Source organism: Prionailurus bengalensis, chromosome D3 (assembly GCF_016509475.1).
Source record: "Prionailurus bengalensis isolate Pbe53 chromosome D3, Fcat_Pben_1.1_paternal_pri, whole genome shotgun sequence".
NCBI classification, from domain to species: Eukaryota; Metazoa; Chordata; class Mammalia; order Carnivora; family Felidae; genus Prionailurus; species Prionailurus bengalensis.
In genome coordinates this window covers 65,750,971-65,770,757 of record NC_057356.1, presented here as the reverse complement: position 1 = coordinate 65,770,757, position 19,787 = coordinate 65,750,971, and the positions used below count along the sequence as shown (strand labels likewise).

The 19,787-nt window shown below is 44.9% G+C and overlaps 1 long non-coding RNA gene across 1 annotated transcript in view; it reads left to right on the top strand.

Moving 5' to 3' along the window:
- Positions 1-8,179, top strand: part of LOC122470727 — a 115,879-nt gene extending 107,700 nt beyond the window's left edge. The window contains exons 6-7 of the long non-coding RNA XR_006293981.1: positions 7,156-7,233; positions 8,002-8,179. This is a non-coding gene — a long non-coding RNA (uncharacterized LOC122470727). The remainder of the gene's footprint in view (positions 1-7,155; positions 7,234-8,001) is intronic.
- The last annotated feature ends 11,608 nt before the right edge of the window (positions 8,180-19,787 follow it).

The following is a 19,787-nucleotide window of genomic DNA, read 5'->3' as shown; positions in this document are numbered from 1 at the left end:
AACTGTCATTTTCTAATCATTTACCTAGCCTAATTAATTACGATAGAGTTGCTTAGTATTTTAAAAACTGCTTCCCTACCCATCATCTCAGTGGACCTGCACACAATAGTGTGTTGTAGGCAAGGTGGAGATTTATGGGGAAATAAAGTCAGTGCATCTGGTGCCAGTGAGACCAGACCCCTGGCTTCTATTTCTAGTCTAATAGCCTTTATGGCCGGGCAGGCTGTGTCTCTTCCCTAAGTTTCTAGAACTTCTCTCTGGAAGTGTGAATGTGTGTTTTTAAAACATTGATTTTTGCTCAAATGGCTCTTTATTTTGCTTTTGATTTCTCCTTCCTAGTGAAGATACTGCCCTCCCCCCCTGACGGCAAGCATTCTTTTTCCTTCCTGAATGATGGCCCCACTTGGTCCCCCTTTGGTTTTCTTTGCCTGAGTTTCCACTTAGCCCCGCCACCCCCTGGAGAACCATTCTGGCTTAATGCCTCCTGCATCCTTTCAAATTGTTCTTGTTCCTCAGCTCAGGATTTCCTGCAGGGCTGGCCTTCTTGGCTAATGAGGAGCCTCTAGCTGAAGGCACTGTTCCTGACCAAGTTTCCCAATCCTGCTGGGAGGTGGGGGTTGCGGCTGGCGGGAGACCGGGTTGCAGTCCTGCACTGATACTCTGCGATCACAGGCAGGAGTCTCTGCTAATGCAGGTCTGGTGAGCCTTGGAACTTGCTGGTACCTGGTTTTGTTTTGAATGACCCACTCTCTTCACACCCCCCACAACCCCAACACTGCATCTTTAAAGTGACTCACTTTACTTTCCTCCAGGAAGGCTCGTTCATATTGTGTTTTCTCTTTCTCTAAATTGTCCAGTGCTATTACTATAATTTGTGGAGGTGGAGTGGGGAGAGTACTATTTATGTTTCAGACTAATTGAGTAGGAGTGACCTTGTATTATGCATTTTGGAGAGATGCTGGGGGCACCCCTCAGCATAACTGTCCATTAAGTAAAATGGGTTTCAAGTTATCACAGTACTAGTAGCAGAGATCTATGATTTTTGTTTCCCCTTCTGTCTTTATTAGCCATAAAGGTGAACAGGCTTTGGCTATCAGACTGGTCCAAGGGGTGCATATGGGACCCAAGCCAGGCCAGCCAGAGTTCTTCCCTAGGAGTCGCAAAGTGGAGCTGGGCAGAGGAAGCCAATCTTGCCGTCCGGCTATTGAGCTGTCAGGATATGAAACTGCAGGAGCTGATGCCAAATTCTAAACAACAGCCAATTTGAGGAAATGACATAACACCCACCGAGAAACGTAAATGGAGATTGAGGGATGGGTGGCATTAACATCTCCAATTCTAGTTATTCATGAAGCTAGCTCCCAACCCTGCTTTTTCAGGAGTCTGGCTACATGAGCCTATAAATCACTTTTTACTGCTGAAGCCAGTTTAATTTGTTAATTGCAACCAAGAAAGTCCTGGCTATACAATCCTTCCTGTCCGACTTGTCTCATCAGAGGCTCCAGATGCCCTTGTATTGTCCTTAGCTGCCCCAAACGAGGTGTTCTTACACAGCATCCTTGGGGCCTCCTAGGGGGGTTGATTCCTGCCTGCATATGAACCCTAAAAGTCCTGCCCTCATGGACCCAGTCCCATCATTGGTAGAAAAGGCATAAAATGCATGTGTCCCTATAAGAATCAGAGCTCCACGAGGTAGGGACACAAGGAAACTTGCCTGCTTTCTCTCTGATGTGCCCATCTATCCAGACAGGGCTAGGCACACAGTGGGTACATGGTGAATATTTCTTTTTTAAAAAATTTTAAAATATTTATTTATTGAGAGAGAGAGAGAGAGAGACAGACAGAGAGACAGAGAGAGACAGGAACAGCACAAGTGGAGGATGGGCAGAGAGACAGGGAGACACTGAATCTGAAGCAGGCTCCAGGCTCTGAGCTGTCAGCACAGAGCCCAAATCAGGGCTCAAACTCATGAACTGTGGAGATCATGACCTAAGCCGAAGTCAGACACTTAACCAATTGAGCCACCCAGGCACCTCAAATACTTCTTTTTAAGTAGTCTCCACGTCCAGCTTGGAGCCCAATGCAGGGCTTGAACTCACAACCCTGAGATCAAGACCTGAGCTGAGATCAACAGTTGGATGCTTAACCGACTGAGCTACCCAGGTGTCCCCATGATTGGTATTTGTTAAGCGAAAGAAGCACTGAATGCGGCCATTCATTCATTCATATGCCTTTCTTCTTCTGATTAGACGTCTTCAGTCACTGCCTACTGCACTCTGAATTTAACCCTCCCTCAGCTCAATTTCAACCCACCTGTCTAGCTTCATCTCTCACTGCTCCTCCACGTGTTCAAAGAGCCTCCTAGTATGAAGTAGGAGTTAAGCTCACCAGATCGTAGCCTGTCTCTGCAGCCTCTGTGCCTTTGCTTGGGCAATTCCAATCATCTGGAAGTCACTTTTTCTCTGCACTTCAAAATCTCATGTTTTGAACTCATGCCTCAAGGCCTGGCTCAGAAGAAGCTCATGCCACGTGCTGGCCCTGTTCTTCTCATTCAGAAAGAATCTCATGCTTTTTTGAATCTTCATAGCACCTTCTTTCAGCCTTTGTCTTCTGAATTTGCAATAATAAGAGATACTGAGGCACGTTCATTCTCTTGCCCAGTGGACTCCAGGCTCCTTGGGCACAGTGCTCCTGTTTCTCTCTCTTTGTCCATCAGCTTCTCCTTCTGGCCCTCCTCTTCACCACACATCACCACATTTTCTTACCAACTAGATCCTAGCACAGCCTCACACAAGGTGATGTCCAGTGAATATTATTATGCATGAGGAAATCTGTGCACATCAATGCAAAACAGTAAACTCTGGCCTGACTGGGACAAGCCCGTGGAATCACTGTGCATGGCTTATCCATACAGTGGAGTCAATAAAACTACAGACTTTACTGGGGTTGGCTAATAAAATACATAGCTTATGCAAAGTGCTTAGTCCATGCCGGCACATTATTAGGTGCTCAATAAGTGTTGATTGTTGTTATTGAACAGGTCTTAGGTACCCAGAAAGCCAAAAGGACATTTTCTTTCCATTTTCCATCCAGGCCAGTTCTCTGACATTTACAATCGGATAGTTCTCTCCATTTCATACCTAGCCATGTGGCTTGCCACACATCTACCCCATTCAAGAGTCTTCCCTGTGTGGCTGCCTTCCAGCTAGCCAAGCAGCCAGCTTCTCCCCTCACTACAAACTGTCTCGCCTGCTAGACCAAAGGAAAAGGAAAGGAAAGGGAAGATCAGGCCAGTCAGGGACTCCCCGGCCTGGGCCTGGGAGAGACGGGACAAAACTGACATGTGAAGCAAGGCTGGCTGCTTCCATTAAACTAACTCCCTCTGTCACCTGAGCTGCTGACAATGAGGCCCCACGAGGACATGGATCTGGTCTGGGTGCTTTTCTGTCTTTGCCTCTCTGCACACTCCTCTTCTCTTGCTGGATGCTCAGATAGCTCCAGAGGCTTTCAGGGAGGTGAAGTGCTGTGACAGAGCTCTCTTCTTCTCTCCCTCTCTTTCTGTTTCTGCACTACTCTCTCTGGCTCTGGCTCTCCTCCATCTGTCTTGTTCTACAGATCTGCTTTTTATTCTCTTTAGCTGACCTCGCTGCAATTCCCATCTCTTGCTTTTCTGTCATTTCTCCAGCTATCCCTTTATTGTTTCTGTCTCTCTTAGGCTGACTCTTCCTCCCTCCCTCCTGCCCTCCCCCTGCTCCCCACTCCTCCACCTGCAGTTTGGCTCCCTTGCTCTCCTTTTCATGGCCATAATGCTGCAGTGGTGAGAAGGGGACCATCTATCTGTCAGAGACAGGCTCCGCCAACCTCGACCACCTCTCTCCTGCTGCTGGCAATTATCTGGAGGTTGGCACAGGGCCCGGAAACTGCCGCTTGCACCACCCCGCGGCTCAGGGTCTGTTCCCCCAACCCAGCCCCCTTGGAGGACCGCTTGGTGCCATGCCCAGGATGTGACAACCTGCAAAGGTCACACACACTCCAAAGAAGATGGACTGCTCTACGGGTGGAATTGACATTGGGCAGATTTGCAAATGTCCCTCCAGACTTGCTAGTGTTTCACAGAGGCAAGGAATGAGGTGCAAAAAATAGAAACTATAAATTGCACACAGTGCCCCTACCTCCCCTTAACACACACACTTTAACACTGCCATACATCCAGATTTTTACTTTCTTTATTTTTTTTAAAGGGTGGCTTTCGAATCTGCCTTATTTGAAATATTCATACAAATTCATCCATATGACATCACTGGAAGTTAGTGTACCTGGTACCACCAGGCTGGGAGCTGACCTGTTATTTATAGGAACCTATGTGGCTCTGTAAGCTGAGTCACAGCTGTGACCTGGCACTCTCTTTTTCAGAAGTCGATGAGATTTCAGAGCTGACAGAGACTTTTGAGGCTGTTTATGCCAAGACTCTCATTTCGGGGCTGGGAAATCTGTAAACAAGAGTGGCTGAGAAAGGTACCCAGAGTCAACCGGCAAGTTGGTAGCAAAGGCCAGGGACTCCAGTTTTCAGGCTCCTGGTAAAGTGCCCATCTCACTCTGTACTCCACTGCCTTTAATGAGGGAGGAAACAGATCTTCCAGGAAGACAAATAGTTCTACCCAGGTTACTCAGTTATTAGGTGTTAGAGTCCCAGTATCTTCTGATATCTCATTTATTTGTCCTTGAAACCAGCCAACCAACTCATGAAGCATAATGGCAATCAGAGATATTGAGAAAAGGCTGGGCTAATTACCTTGGGCTGATTTGGGCCTTTGCAGATGGTTCCAAGCATGGAGACTCTTTTCATCAATACTGAAGCAAAGGTATCAATACCGTCAGAAAGTGCTTACGTATGTTCAATGAGTCTTTCCCCCAAGGTCACCATGTGTTATAGGTTCATTTCATGGTAGGGCACCCTGTACCCGCTGTGTGCATGCAGCCACATTCCACGTGCTCACTCAGAGACCTTGTGTCCAGGGTTAGTGGCTCACTGCCACCAGCCTCACGGTAGGCTATATGATATGTGCTGTGCACTGTGGTGTTGCCTCACTTGACATGTGGAAAACCCCAAGTGGAAATGGAGGCATGCAGAAAGGGTGACTGAAGGGTTAGAATATGCTATGAACCTGGCTGTGACCAGATCACGGCTCACTGTTGGGTCAAGTGTAAAGTTGCAGACTGAATGGCCTTGGTTGCTCCCCTGTGGCCACCAGTTAACAAGAGTTGCCATTTATTGGGCATCTGCAGCGCACCAGACACTGTGTCAGAGGCTCCTGCAGCATCATCTCCCTTAATCCTCACTGCCACCCAGGATGGTGGGGTCACCATCACTGTCTGGTACCCTAACTGAGGCTCAGGGAGGCCAAGCCCACAGGGCTGTGGGGAGAAGGAGTGGAGTGCTGAATTGAGGATTTCTAGCCACAAGGGCCGTCCCTGTTCTTTATCCTCTGTCCAACTGCCTCCTGGTTTGTCTATTTACACGGACTCCAGACCCAAGGCTCCTGGAAAAGAAGGGACAGCAGAGTAGTGCAGGTAGTGCAGATGGGCCTGCTTATTTGGGAGGTGAACCTTCCTGTTTACTTTCTAGGCTCCCAAGGGCATCTCAGGATATTACAGAGCGAATACTTATCAAATATCATCCACCCTAAGGGAAACAAAAAGTTAATGCATGCTCAGAATGTTCGTTTTATTTTTTAAAAAAGAATTTTTAAAAACATTTTTATTTAATTTTAAGAGACAGAGAGACAAAGTGCAAGCGGGGGAGGGGAAGAAAAAGAGAGGGAGACACAGAACCCAAAGCAGGCTCCAGGCTGTGAGCTGTCAGCACAGAGCCCAACACGGGGCTTGAACTCATGAACCAGATCATGACCTGAGCTGGTCAGATGCTTAACCGACTGAGGCATCCAGGTGCCCCTAGCATGTTTTGTTTTAAAAGGGAAGGAATAATCCTAATGATGTGAATGATAATATAGAGAAACATTGAGAATACTGAGTACTTAGTAGGTGATAAGCAGTTTGCTATGTGCCTCACATATATCATAGACATCTGTGAATTAGGCATTATCCCATTTTGCAGGTGAAAAAAACTCAAGTCCAAAGGTATTAAAAGCAAATAATCCCCCCACCCAAACCTCTTCATATTTATTCACATTTTAAGTGTGGGACTAGGATTCAAATGTCAAACTGCTTGCTTCCAATGCTTTTCCACCATCCTGCTCTCAAGGAAGTACACATTACCAGTTAAAAAGCTTTCTATTAAATAATTAAAACTTCAGAATGGTCCCAGTCCTAAAAGGGATACATTTCAATTACCTGGAACAGTCACCGAGGCAGAACAGCCTCTCTGTCTATATACTCTTCCTCGACTCACTTTCAAATCATGTATCTCGAAACCCTCAGGCTCAAGTGGACAATATACACATCCTGCCTGGCAGCTTCATGAGGGGGCCCTAAAAACTGGGGAATTTACAGGCCCTGCTAGACGGCCTACAAGGCCCTCGCCTGCTCGGCATGCAGGACGCCGGCTGGCCAAAGACTCTGTGGAAACAAGGGCCCAGTTCCAGCAGTCAGCTGGGCTCTAAAAGTCTATGCCTTTGGTACTGAGGTTTTATTTTCCCTTTCGATGCTGTTATGGGGGACAGTTGAAGAGGAAATTCCCTACAGTTCAACAGACTCCAGATTTATGGAGTAGTAGGAAAATATTTGCCCTGTGTTTGAAACTGCTGAAGAGGGGAAAAGAAATGTTGTTTTCTACAGATTTATGAAAACAGAAACATTGATTTGTTTTGCTTGGGGTTTGTCACTTTTCTGAATGATGGCTTGATGTTCTCGGGTGCTTTGAGAGGGCCACATTTCTTTCAGGTAAGCCTGGCACCTGGGAAAATTGTGAGGTTTGTCTCCTGCACCTTCTTCCCCATCCTCTGTGTCCCTCCCATCCTGTGTTCCCTGTAATCTAGACTTTCCCAGGGAGGAAAATAATCTAGCATTAATTCATAGAAATTATGAAGAATGGATGGCTCACAATTCCTTTTGTATTTGTGTCTTTTAAAAAATGCTGAAGGTGAGTAATGATAGCTAACTGAAATATATTCTCACTCTCAAATGATATGATTTTAGGCACTTGGGAGAGAAATAAGTTTGAGTGGAATCTGAAGATCTTTTCACTGCCCTTCATGCTGTATCATATAAGCAAAGGTGGGTTCTGACTAAACAGGAGACTGGCTCTGGCTATAAACATAGATTTTGCTTTAGAAGTAGCTCTTTAGAGAGCCAAAATTATTCTAGACACTTTGATCTCAAATATCAGCATGAGGATTCCAAGCACAGTTGAGTGATAGATCCCAGGGCCAAAACTAAATTAGAGTAGGTCCTAAAAAAGGAGATTAGTCTGGGTCTACCAAAGGATAGCTCAGAATGCTGCCCCTAGCAGAGGAGGAAGAAAGAGAAATGCAATTCTCATTAACAGATCGCTCAATTACACCCAAGCTAGGCAGCTCCTGGAGATGACCGTGTCACTCAGATTCATCCTCACATTCTCCAATGTCCCTAATGCAAAGGAGCATCTCTGAGAAGTGACCACAGTAATTCTCTGCCCCGTGCAAGTTCCCCTAATGCAATAAAAATTAGCAAACTCTGATTTACTTCTGCATGTCTGCTCAGCAACCACGGCTGCCAGGACCAGCAGGTTGTCAGTGTCGGGAATAATAAGAAACAGAAGGACTTGGAAAGAGTACAGTAGGAAATAGAAAGTAGGGATAAAGTTTTGGGGGGACAGTGAAGATGAGTTGGGGAAAACAATGTTGAATGGCCTTTGAGAGGGAGGTAAGAGGTGAAATCTGGTAGGAAGGATTGGGGCAGGTGCCCAGGGCCTATGACATTATGTATTGAGACGGGATTTGAGAAATCTCCACTTGGCATCCAAAAAAGTTAAATAAAGGCAAGCCAAAGCTTTTCTCTCTCCAGCTTCCAAGTCACACAGTGAGACCCAGGAGGCAGGAGCCAATAAAATCTTAAAAACACCCAAGGACCAGGCCCACACATTCCAAATGCTTCTTAGGGTGAGTATTTTTTGCAACAAAGCAAAATGAATTTACAAGTATCTCATTAAAGCTGCAGGGGAGGAAGAACGTGAGAAGTTTCCAGGGAGGGAGGGATGGTAAATGGAATTAATAGCACAGAACTCATTAGGACCCATTATTACTAATTTAAGATATGTGAAATGTTACTGATATTTTCTTTATTTGGTGCATAGTCTCTGTTGTTGGTTGGAGTAGATTTCATTAGAGCTTCTTTAGGGTTTTTAAACCTAGACTCTAATCCTATTTTACCTAAGTTGGAATTCACAAACGAAGATTCTCTTATTGTGGACTAGTTTTGGGAATAGTCAGGAAGTTCCCCTGAATCACAAATTCTGGGCGGGCCCTACTGCAAGGTGGATTGGGCAACCCCAGAGTGTACCTGTGGGGACAGCACCCCAATAGAAGACTTCGCATAGAAGCGGTGGTGGGAAAACAGGTGAGGGGTCAGTGTGTGATTTGTGGAGTGCTGTCAGTGAGGAGTCTCAGCCTCTACCTCCTCTCCTTTCTACATCCTTTCCTTTACCTGCCTTTGGTGGCTGTCTGAGATGTATATGTTGGAGCCGTCACTGGTTTAAGGCAGCACTGTTTCCTGTCAGATGAGAATATGCTTGAGGAGGTAATAGATCACAGCTTCATGAAAATGGCCTCTCAATCCGTCAGAAGCCAATGGCTCTGTCTTCAAGAGAAGTTTTGAGTATTAAAGGAAGTTGGAAGAGCCCAGAATATAGAGTGAACTAGTGACCAGAGTGGGTAGACAGGGGTGGGAAATGGCTGAGGGTAGGAGGAAGGAGACTCAGTGAAGGGGTAGGGGAGCGAAGATGCTGGGGCTGAACACTCAGTTTTCTTGTCTTCTGGTTTGGTCAGGCCAGGCCTGCAGCACACAGTTATAGGTTCTTCTAAAGAACCTCAAAGCCATGATGAAAACCACCCACTGAAGTGAGACAGGTCATAGCTTGAACGCTTCTAGCTTCCAAATCTGGTCCCCAAATGTCAGAACTGGATAGGGCTACATACTCCCTTGATTCCTGACTATTTTCTTAGCAGCTCTATGGACCAGGCACTGGGTGGCGTCTTGGGAATAGAAGGTTGCAACTTGCAGGGCACTTTTGGGAGATGGATGGCAGGTTAGAGTCTTCTACTTGAGCTGGCACTCTTTTCATTGCTGGAGGGAGTTTGGATCTGACAATCACCTTCATGGAATCACTCATTCAGCAGAGGGATCGCTACAAATCCACTCTAGCCCAGAACTGATGGCCATGCACGGTCCTCCCATGTCTAATCTTCCTCCGCTATACAGACAGCATCTCATTATAATTGTCTTATTTTAACTGTCATTTGTACCCCAAGGTACAGTTTCCGTATATCAGTATACTCACTTGCACCAAACATTCTGTGAGTTATTCTGACTTTGCCAGAACTGTGAAAGGTCATGAGGCAGGATAACTCAACTCACCATCTAGATTTCAAGTGACATGATTCTACCTCTACCTTGCTGTCACAGCTCCACAAACCTACGAGGACATGGGGGCTCAGACATCATATCATGGCTAGTAAATGTGCTTTTGGGCAAATTAAAAATCCTTCTGGGTGCCAGCTTGCTCTTGTATGAAAAGAAATATTCAAAGCTTTCTTCTAGCTCTAACCTGATCACTGAGGTAGGGATGGCTGACGAGCCAGTAGAGGTGGTGCTGAAATCAGTGCATGGCTAGCTGATCATTTCAAGACACTGTCAGGAAGAAAAGACTCTTTAGCAAAGGGAGAGTGGGTGAACAGATTTGGGGGGTGTGGGTAGCCCATGGCCCAAAGGGAAAGGCTCCTCTTCCTAGGGTCACCACGAACGGGGGGTTTCCTGCCCAGAAGCTGCAGGGCCACTCTGGGTTTTGCAATGATGCCAATTCTCCTTTCCTAATGTTCCGGGAAGAACGTTTTCATGGAACACAAATCACTGGTCCTTCATTCTGTGACAGCAAATGGAGACTAATGATAGGAACTGGGACTTAAGAGATGCCTTTACATTAGTGTCTGTTTCTGCAGACTTGTTCCAGAAAGCTCCTTTGTGCTGCCTGGATTGTGGCCTGAGGGCCTCCCCCTGGAGGCTGCAGGATGGCAGATGTTAGGCAGCAGTGCCTCCCCTGGGGCAGGCATCTCTTCTACATCTATCTCTCTTCATGCTGTAGCCTGAAACCCCCAGTTCCCTCATACCCACAGCAAAGCCCCAGCATGGCATCTGCCCTTTGGCACATCTCTCAACATCATTTTCCTGGGACAGCCTGCATGTGCTTTTCCTCAGCTTCCTGCCACCCTTCTCAGCCACTTTTGATCCTTGATGTTCAGTGCCCTGTTGGAGTGCATCTGGATCGAGGATACCCCTTCTCCTCCCACTTCTAAGAGGTAGCTACTCCTATTTTCTCCATTTTACAGATGGGAAAATGGAGGCATAGTGAGGTAAAGTGATTTGGTCAAGGTCATGAAGATGGCAAGTTTCAAAGCCAGAATTGGAACCCAGGCAGTCCAGCTCCTGAGATTGCTGTTGACCTTGTGGTTCTTTATTATTGTTATTATTATTATTTATTATTATTATTGTTATTGTTATTATTATTATTATTTTACCAGCACAGTCTTCTGACTCCCAGTCACAACTTCCTGGTCCCCATGAAAAAAGCCACCACCCAGAGACTCTTTCTAAACTGTTGCTTTCAAACAATGCTTCTAAGATTCTAGAAGTCTCCCAACTGCCTGTGGACCTCAGAGAGAGGGGGTAAAACTGACCTGAAGCAAACCTGGCCACCTTCATGAATCTCCCTTTGCCACCAGAGCTGGTGCTGGTGAGAACCCCAATGAAGAGGTGGGCCTGGGCTGGGTGCTTCTTTTCATTTTCCCTTCTGCATGTACATGTAGTTGGTTTTGGAGGCCTTGCATCAGGGAGAGAGAGAGAGCATGTGCTGCCCTCTCTAAACTCTACCAGGGATGCTGAACATCTGGGATGGGGTAGGGGAGCTTTTGGGCACCACTGTTAAGGAATAGGTTGCAAATGTGCTATACCATTTATTCTGCCCTACTGATCCAATCTTAAATAAAATCCAATCTTACTTGATAACTGAATCTGAGACTCAAAGAGATGAAATAGGTAAGAAACAAAAAAAAAAAAAACAAAAACAAAACACCTCTTCATAGACTGCAAAATACTGTGCAAGATGTGCTTTGTTATAACTTATTAACATTCAACTTTCACCCAAAGTGGAATTGATTTTTTAAAATTCATATTCATGCATGCTCCCTAATTGGGGGGAGTGTCTGGCAGCCCTGAGGTCTCTAGGTCCCTGCATCTCATGGGTCCTGTAGGCTCTATCCCTCCAGGCACATCTCGCCTGGAATAATAAGGCATTTCTTCACATTCCCTCCACCCCACTGCCCATCTTGCATTCATTCCAAAGGCTGTCTTTACCTCAGCTTTGAGAATCTACAACAGCCCTGCAGCTGGGAAGAGAGTGTATCATTTGGCTTTTTGCCCAGAAAATAAGATGCTTCAAAAAGGTCATCAAAAAAAAAAAAAAAAAGTCTCTTGGGGGAGAAAGGGGGGAAAAAAAAACCACCTTCTCTCTCTCAAGGTTAATTGAGTGGAAGGTGAACTTTCATCACATGTTGTCCTTTTGTGAAAGCACAGCCTTAAAGATGTGGAGAGGGCAACTGACAGGATGGCATGGACTGGGCTGCTGTGCAGGGACATGGTGCCTCCAAAGTTGGCTCTGAGCTTCCCAGTCCTTGGACAGTGTCCCCACCGAGCAGGAGCAGAAGGGAGTATACAGGCATGCAGCCAGAGCCCAGCCTTCATAGGATATAAAGGAATGTAGGCTGGACGCCTACCCTCAGGGAGCCTTTGCTCTGGAGGATGAAAGGAGGCCCACAGCCAGCCTGTGTGAAATGAATCAGAGACCAGTAGTGTGTTGTTGGTGCTGACTCTGCAGGTGGTGGGTGCTCAGGGCTGACGGGGTTGCCTGTGACCGAGTGCTGCTCTAAGGTATGGAAAAAGCCTGACCTGTTTGGGGCCTTTGCACTTGCCTCTTACCATGTGTGTTGACTCTGGTTCTAGCTGAGGATAATTTTGCTCCTTAAAGGGCACGTGGCAATATCTGGGGACATTTTGCCTGTCATGATTGGGAGGGAAGTGCTACTGGTATCAAGTATGTAGAGGCCAAGGATGCTCCTAAACATCCTACAATGTGCAGGTCACCCCTGATCCAATAAAGAATTATCCAGCCCCAAATATCAATAGTGTCAAAGTGGAGGCACCTTGCCCTAGAACTAGCTCCCACCACCTCCACCCTGGCCACATAACTTCCTCTTTCCTTCACTTTATCTAGGTGTTTGCTCAAACCACCTACCAAAAATCCCTTCATGACCATCTTATATAAAAGAGAAACCCCGATCTCATTCCACCACTCCTTTCCCTCTCCCCATGATTCAATTTTTTCATGGCTCCTATCCTTGTCTGATATGTGCATGTGTGTGGTTGTGTTTGTTTATTAACTGCCTTTCCATGCTAGAATGTAAGCTCTGTGAGAGCAGGGATGCTGCCCCTTTCGCTCCTTACTCTGTTCCCAGTGTCTACAACAGAGGATATAGTAGATATTCAGTCAACATTTGTTGAGTTAATGAATAAATGGACACTAATCCCAAGCAGCTGTGTGACCCTGGGCCAGTCACTTAGCTCCTGTAATATGCACTGAAATTCTCATGTGAAAAAAAGAAAGCAAAGGATTAGAATGTTTCAATGGGTCTTTCCAGCTTAAAGTTTTTTCTATTCTCCAAGAAAGAGCAATCTGGGAGTATTGGATGACCCAAGAGGGCAGGTTTCAGTAAGGCAGCACTGTAAAGGCACAGCACGTGGGGTGGAGTCCTACCTGGAGGGGATAGTGTCTGGATTAAATAAGCAGAGCACTTAGCCCAAGGCCAGCTTCCCACCAAATGCGTGGTGAATGGCAGCTGTTGTTATTTATGAAGAATTCAGGGCCAGGATTCGGGTGAGGCAAGAGAGGCACTAACCTCAGGCACAGAATTGAAGGTGTGACCAAAAAGCTCTGCCATCTAGACAGATAATATTTTAATCCAATATTTTTTAAAAATAAAAATTAATGCAAAAATCCACAAAGAAGGAAACACCAAGATCTTAGCTAAAGACAAGATCAGTTTGACTGTTTCCTTTTGCTTTAGGCTCCCATAGGCCTTGGCACAGTGCTGCTACTGATGCTGTCTTTATTTGAAATTTTGAGATATTTCTCATCAAGGATTTTTTTGGCATGAATTTTGATTTTTAAAAAACATGGCACTGAAATATGATTTGTCTTGATTACTGAGATCTCCATCACTTCCTTCAGTTTTGTGCCTGAGGGTGAGCACCTCACCTTCTTCGCCTGGCTGGAGAGCAATGGACTGTCTAGAAGCAGAGAGAAGCTCCAGACATCCCTCTCTGAGGAAGAGAAACAGGGTGAGGGACGGGTTACACAGATGATGGGGATTAAGGAGAGGGGAGCTTTTGGACAGCAGGTGGGATCTTAGAATTTGAGGGCTAGGTTTCCTAGGCAGACTGGGGCTGAGGAGATGGTCTGATTCCAAGTGAAAAGGAAAAAGACCCCAGGGCTGGGATGGCAGGTCCTGGTTTGCTTGGGACAGTCTTGGGTGCACCAGCTGTCTCAGCAGTGATGAATAATTCCTCCTCTTGCTCTCTAAAGTGTCCAGGGCTGGGCCACCCAGGATGTATGGTCATCCTGGGTCCGGCTGCTGTCCATGCCAGTGCTGTAGTGGGCCTCTCTGAACCCCTACAAAGGAGAAAGACACTGCCCTCCACCTGAGACCCGGTGTCTGATGATGTCTGGTGCTGCTGGAAGAATTCCTCAGACCCATCTCAGACCTTAGCTATGCTTCATAGCTTACCCTTTGCCCTGTAGCCATTTTTCATGTTTCTGACCTTGCCCTTATCTTGCCAGACTCTTTGCCCCTCATGGCCTTGCCGTGTGACCTGCTGCCAACACCACAGAGTAGCTGTCCTGGGAGCAACACTCACAAAGAAGCATGGCATTGTTTTAGTCCATGGTGTTGGAGAGAAGAAAAAAGTGAAATTGACAAGAAAAATAATCAATACATAAAATTAATGTCAAATTTTTTAAATGCCCTTATTTCTATGATATTAACCTACACTTGGATTCCCTTTCACTTGCATTGTTTGTCCTGAGCTTAAAATGCATGTATGGACTAATGTGCAAGGTACCTCGCCAGAAATAGCAGATTCCCATATCACTTATGCATGGTATGAACTAATACAATGATTTAGTGTGTGGTATGTAAAATTAAGCAGTAAGAAGCTCTGAAACCAGAAGGGCATGCACTGTTTTGATGACTGCAAATAATGCCCTTTGATTTCTTTTTTTTTTTTTTAATGTACTTGTTTTCATTATCATTGCATATTGGATTAAGTTTTCAGACCCTGGACTACATATTTTACGGGCACTGTCCCTTTTAACTTTAATACATACAGCAATTCTGACAGCGGGTGCTATTGCTTCCATTTTAGAGATCAGAAAATTAAGGCTTATAGGAGTCAAGTTGCCAAAGTCACAAAGTTGGCACATGGCGGACCTGGGATTCAAACCCAGTCTTTTCTGAGTTCAAGCTCTCAGCTAAACCCAAGCACTGTTTTGCCTACCATGGAGGGTTAAACCAGCAGCCAAGGACATCTCTTACACATGTGTCCAGTCTTCTGTCAAAGGGGCATGTGACCAGACCTGTCCCTACCCTTTGTATGAGCACCTCCCACCCCCAGTCCTAAAATGTTCTGCTTAACTGAGGTTTGAGTTACTGAATGGGCAAACAGATAAACCAGGAGGTAATTATTTATATAACCAGCAAAATAATCTTTCAAAATAGAATATCATTAGTCCTTTGAGTAGTTTATTGATGACTCATGATTCTTAAAATCTCTGATAGGAAAGGAATTTAGAAGTTCATCTGATGCAAACTTCCTTGACTACTGAATTGAGATGCCATGAAACTTAAACTAAAAGAGTCTATTGGAGTGAAATTGTGGATAATCATGGATATCATCTCTAAGATGATAATGTGAATGTGAATAGGAAGGAAGAGTTCACTGGACTCAATCTGATTATTTATTTTTCAAGTATTTTTATATCCAATTTTGGGAATAAATAATTTTATCCAAATCTTCCTCTCCCTCCTTTCCATAATCCAAATTCTGTCCATTCTTCAAGTCCTAATTTAATTGTAAGTTTTTTCATGGAAATTCCTCAATGGTGGGACAGCTATTTTTCCTTCTGGACTTCCATTTTTCTCAGTCTTGTTTATGTCACTTAGTGTTTGATTTTCAGACTGCATTCTAATAGTTTCATCATTCTAACTGATTGCGTGAAGGACACAGAAAGTGTATATTCAGTTTCTTGCTTCCCAGAAGCCCCTCACTTAGGGATTGACTTTGTAGCAGGTGCTTTCAGGGCCCCGCCCTACTCTTTGGACCCTTCAGTGGGCTCCAGCTAACTTAAAAATGTCAGTATCTGCCTTTGTGTGCCTGAAGGCTCCCCTTCCTTCACCCTCAGTAGGGGAAAGCTTGCTCTTTGTATATATGGCAGGCCAGAGTTTCAAAGAGTTACCACCCTCTAGCAATAGCCCTCAAACTAATGAAGCTCTTAAGTTGGTATATAAACACCCCAGCTCCCTCACTCCTTGAAGTGGTTCTGAATCATGTGCTTTGCACCATTTCCCAGAGTTTTCTTGAGACGTAGGCTCCAGCGGTCCATAGCAGTAGCTGGCTAAAAAAGTCATGTACCCTTTATTTATTGCATTTTCTCCTTGTGTTACCTGCAGTGCCCAAGTAGATAGTTTACACTCACATCAGGATCTGCTTCTGGGGAACTCAAACCAAGACAGGTATAGAGGATATTGTCAATATTGACTTATTGGTTGGATGATTAGCTGACTGTCAGTGTTTTTCCTTGCAGGTACAGGGATTGTGCATTTTTTTTCGGAAGCCATGGTGCTTTTCTGCCCAGTGGTACTCATTCATTCCTAGTTGAATGGAACAATGATGAGGGCAAGGATTCCCACCCCAGGTTCATCTAGCTCTGTTCACTACTCTGTATTTGTGATCTATTACTGACTTCGGTAAGTAGCAAAGAGCCCAGGGGAATTATGTCAAACCTCTATTCCCTCTCTCCCATCCCTGCTGCTACCAGCTGCATGCAATTCTCATGTTTTATTGTCTTTACATTGATTACCTTCTGACAAGGCCAGGAAGAAATGCTGACCCTTGGTTACAACTAAGCAAAGGCCCCTTCCCTTTGGAAACACAAAAAAGAATGAGAAAATGAACAACAGAAAGATGTTTCCTAACAGGGCCATGTCAAATTTATAGATAAATAAAATATCAAAGATCAAATGAGGCTAGATCAGCAGTTTGGATCTCTCCCCAACCAAGCAGAGAATATGCTGTCGACTCTGTCTTGGACTGATTTCCAACTTTGTGATTCACAGCTGTAGCCAGGCAGAGTACGTCCAATAATGCTATTTGTTTTCCACTTAAAAAGAAAAAAAGGCTGGGGAAATATATAAATGGCTCATAGGAGAAGAGGGCATTAGCAGACAGTCAGTCTGACCAAAGCGAGACAGGCAGATGGTTTGTGGGCCTGACGCCAGCTGGGTGTTTCCATAAGTGATCGCATATCTCCTCTCTGTGCCCCAGCACTCGGCTTGATTAAGAGGTCAGGAGCAGGCTGCCACAGCACGAGGCCAGAGCACACATGATATACGGCCAACCTGTCGGTCGCCTAGAAACAGCTCTGTAAAGGGGCCCAAAGACAAATCAATTTATAAGCCCACAAGTTTGGGCCCAGTAGTCTTGGCTGTTATTAAAACATGAAGTTTGATTCTTTGGGCTTGCTTTCTCAAATGTCACTCAGCCCCTTTAACTTTGACCGGACATCACTTCTTTTCCTTTTTAATACAGTAGTATCTTTGGATAAGTGATAATACCTTCCAGGTGGGATTCCGGGAAGTGAGTGAGGCTGGAGGCAGGCAGGCAGGAGAGGGATGCATTCAGGGAAAACTGAGGTGAGGTCTGGTTCTCCTTTCTTCATTTGCTGAGCACTGGGTTCCCAGTACTGTGGAGAAGTAGAGGGAGAGGAGGACACATCATCCTTTTCTGGATGGTGAAGGTTTATGTGTATAAAGCAGGGCAACCCAAAGATGTAAAGGGCTGAAATGAGTGATGTGGATAATGCAAATTTTTAAATGGTCGGCGAGGTGGTCAGAAAAAGACTTAGAGAGGAAGTGGAACATGAGGTAGGTGGGATTCACACAAATGAAGAAGTCAGATTTGCAGAGATGCAGCAATCATCTGGGTAACCTTCGGAAAACCTCTTAACCTGTATATGCTTCGATAGATTTTATCCTTGCTTTTCAGAGAGCATAGGATTGAGAACTTTCCAGAGAGAGGACTCAGAGAACAAAGGCTAAGCATGATACTCTAGGGCCAATGAGGCACTAGTCTGCCTGGAGTGGGCCTTAAGACTTTGTTCACCGATCTGTGAGTAATCCTATTCTCAAGTGATTTCCACGGCAGACCTGAATGGCTCTTGGAATGCTGCCTGCTGGCCACACCTTCCCCTGCTATGTCCACTCTGCAAACTTATCTGTCCAGTTACAGATTCTGGTTAGTGATCTGGATTGAAATTCTGTCTTCATTCCTGATTAGAAAGATGAAGGATTGTGCTTCCCAACTATAAAATCTGTTTAGTAAATGTTTACTATATACCTACTTTTAGCGAGGCACCAATGTAAGCATGGATGGAAGAGTTAAAAGTCTGCAAGTATAGTCTGTCTCTTACTGTAAGGAGTTTGCAATCTCTTTACAGGGTGGTTAAAATAAATAAATCAAGGCGCAGCAAGCCTCTGAGATAGGCCCCAACAGAGGTGTAAGCAATGTGATGGGGGTTAGAAGTAGTGGTCATTTCTGGTTGGAGGGACCGGGAAAGGTTTCCTGGGGAAGACTATGGGCAGCCCAAAGTTGCCTGAAGTTGAGGGAAGGCAGCAGTCCAGCTTTCTATCTAAAACCCTATGTGGTAAGCAGCAGTCAGAGGTAAAAGGTGACTCTTCAATTCACAACACGGTAAAGGCAACCCAGCTTGAAGGGTAGGTAAAGGCCATGCTAATTTTTGAAGGTTCAGTCTTGGTTTGCCTAGAACGCTCTCAATTTACATATTATTATTAGTAACATCCTCTTTCATTCTCAAAATTGTCCTGGTTTGGACAAGAATTATACAGTCATCTTCATTATAGGTAATGTTTTCAGCAGCCCTTCAGGAGCAGCCAATCTGAGCTATACCAACATAGTAGACTGGGGATGTTCCCTTGAACCAAGAAATCCTCTTTATGTTGCCTCCAAACGAACACACACAGATCAACAATGAGAAAAAGCCAAGGTATTCCTTTCCTGTAGAATGAACCAAGCAATGGAAGCAGGTGGGCACGCCAGACACACACCCATTGTCGAGGTACACTGATAGAGCATGGAATGATCACAAAAAATCTATTAACACACTCGAGCCACATTCAGTCTTGTTTTGCAGATAAACATGGTCTGTGATTATTTTACAACACTGTGAAGGTGCTGGGGGTTGTCCCTCATTTATTACTTGACTAATAAATACTTTAATTACACTTAATAAATAATGTAAGCAGGGCTCACTGAAGTGGTAATTCTTTAAATTAATTATTAACTGCATGCAAAAGGCTGCACTGCCAGTACCACTAAAAGAAAATTCAGCCTTTAATCTAAAGTGATTATTCATTATCTGGTATAAAGGCTCCATTTGCATATTATTAGGGAAATAAACTTTGGCCTCCTTGGCAATACAGATAGATCTCAAAGTCCGTGCATTATGAATCTCCAAATACTAAAGTAATGATAAACAATATGTAATAAAGTCTCCAGTTTATAGCTTTATAACAGCTGGTTTTTGATTTTCCAAATATATTACAATGATAAAGTGACCAGTTAATGTATAAGCTCTTTGTGAAAGGTGGTGCCTACAGATGGTCGACTGATAGGAAACGGTAAATGTGCAAACTGCTCATTTCCCTTGAGATTGGAGCCATAAAATGATCTCAATAAGATATGAGAAGAAAATCTCTCTTTAACCCTTTTCTTAGCTGCAATCCAAACATGGGGCTGCGTTTAGCTGTCTGGTGTGTCTCTTTCTCTGCTCCTCCCAGACTCCCACCTTTCCCCTGATAACAAGTGAAGGGGGAATATCTGGATATGCAGACCTTGTGGTATCCCTGACTCTACCTTGGGGCAAAGAGGTAAGGTAAGGTTCCAGTCAAAAGAGAAAGATGATCTATAAAACAAGCAAAAGACCAAAATTCATGTGCCCCTTGCATTCTCTAACTTGGTACTTTCTCATTGAGCCAGGGCTTCTTCCAGAGGAAGTGACTGACCCCAGATGTGATGGCTGGGGAGCAAGATGCATGGAGCAGCCTCCTAGCATTTAAACTATAAAATTCTGTGGAGAAATTATTGAAAAAGAGGTTTCTGAAGGAGAAGGAGAAATCTCTCTCCTTGACTCCCTTTGGCACAAGTAGGGTTGGGGGACAGGGGGAGGGGAT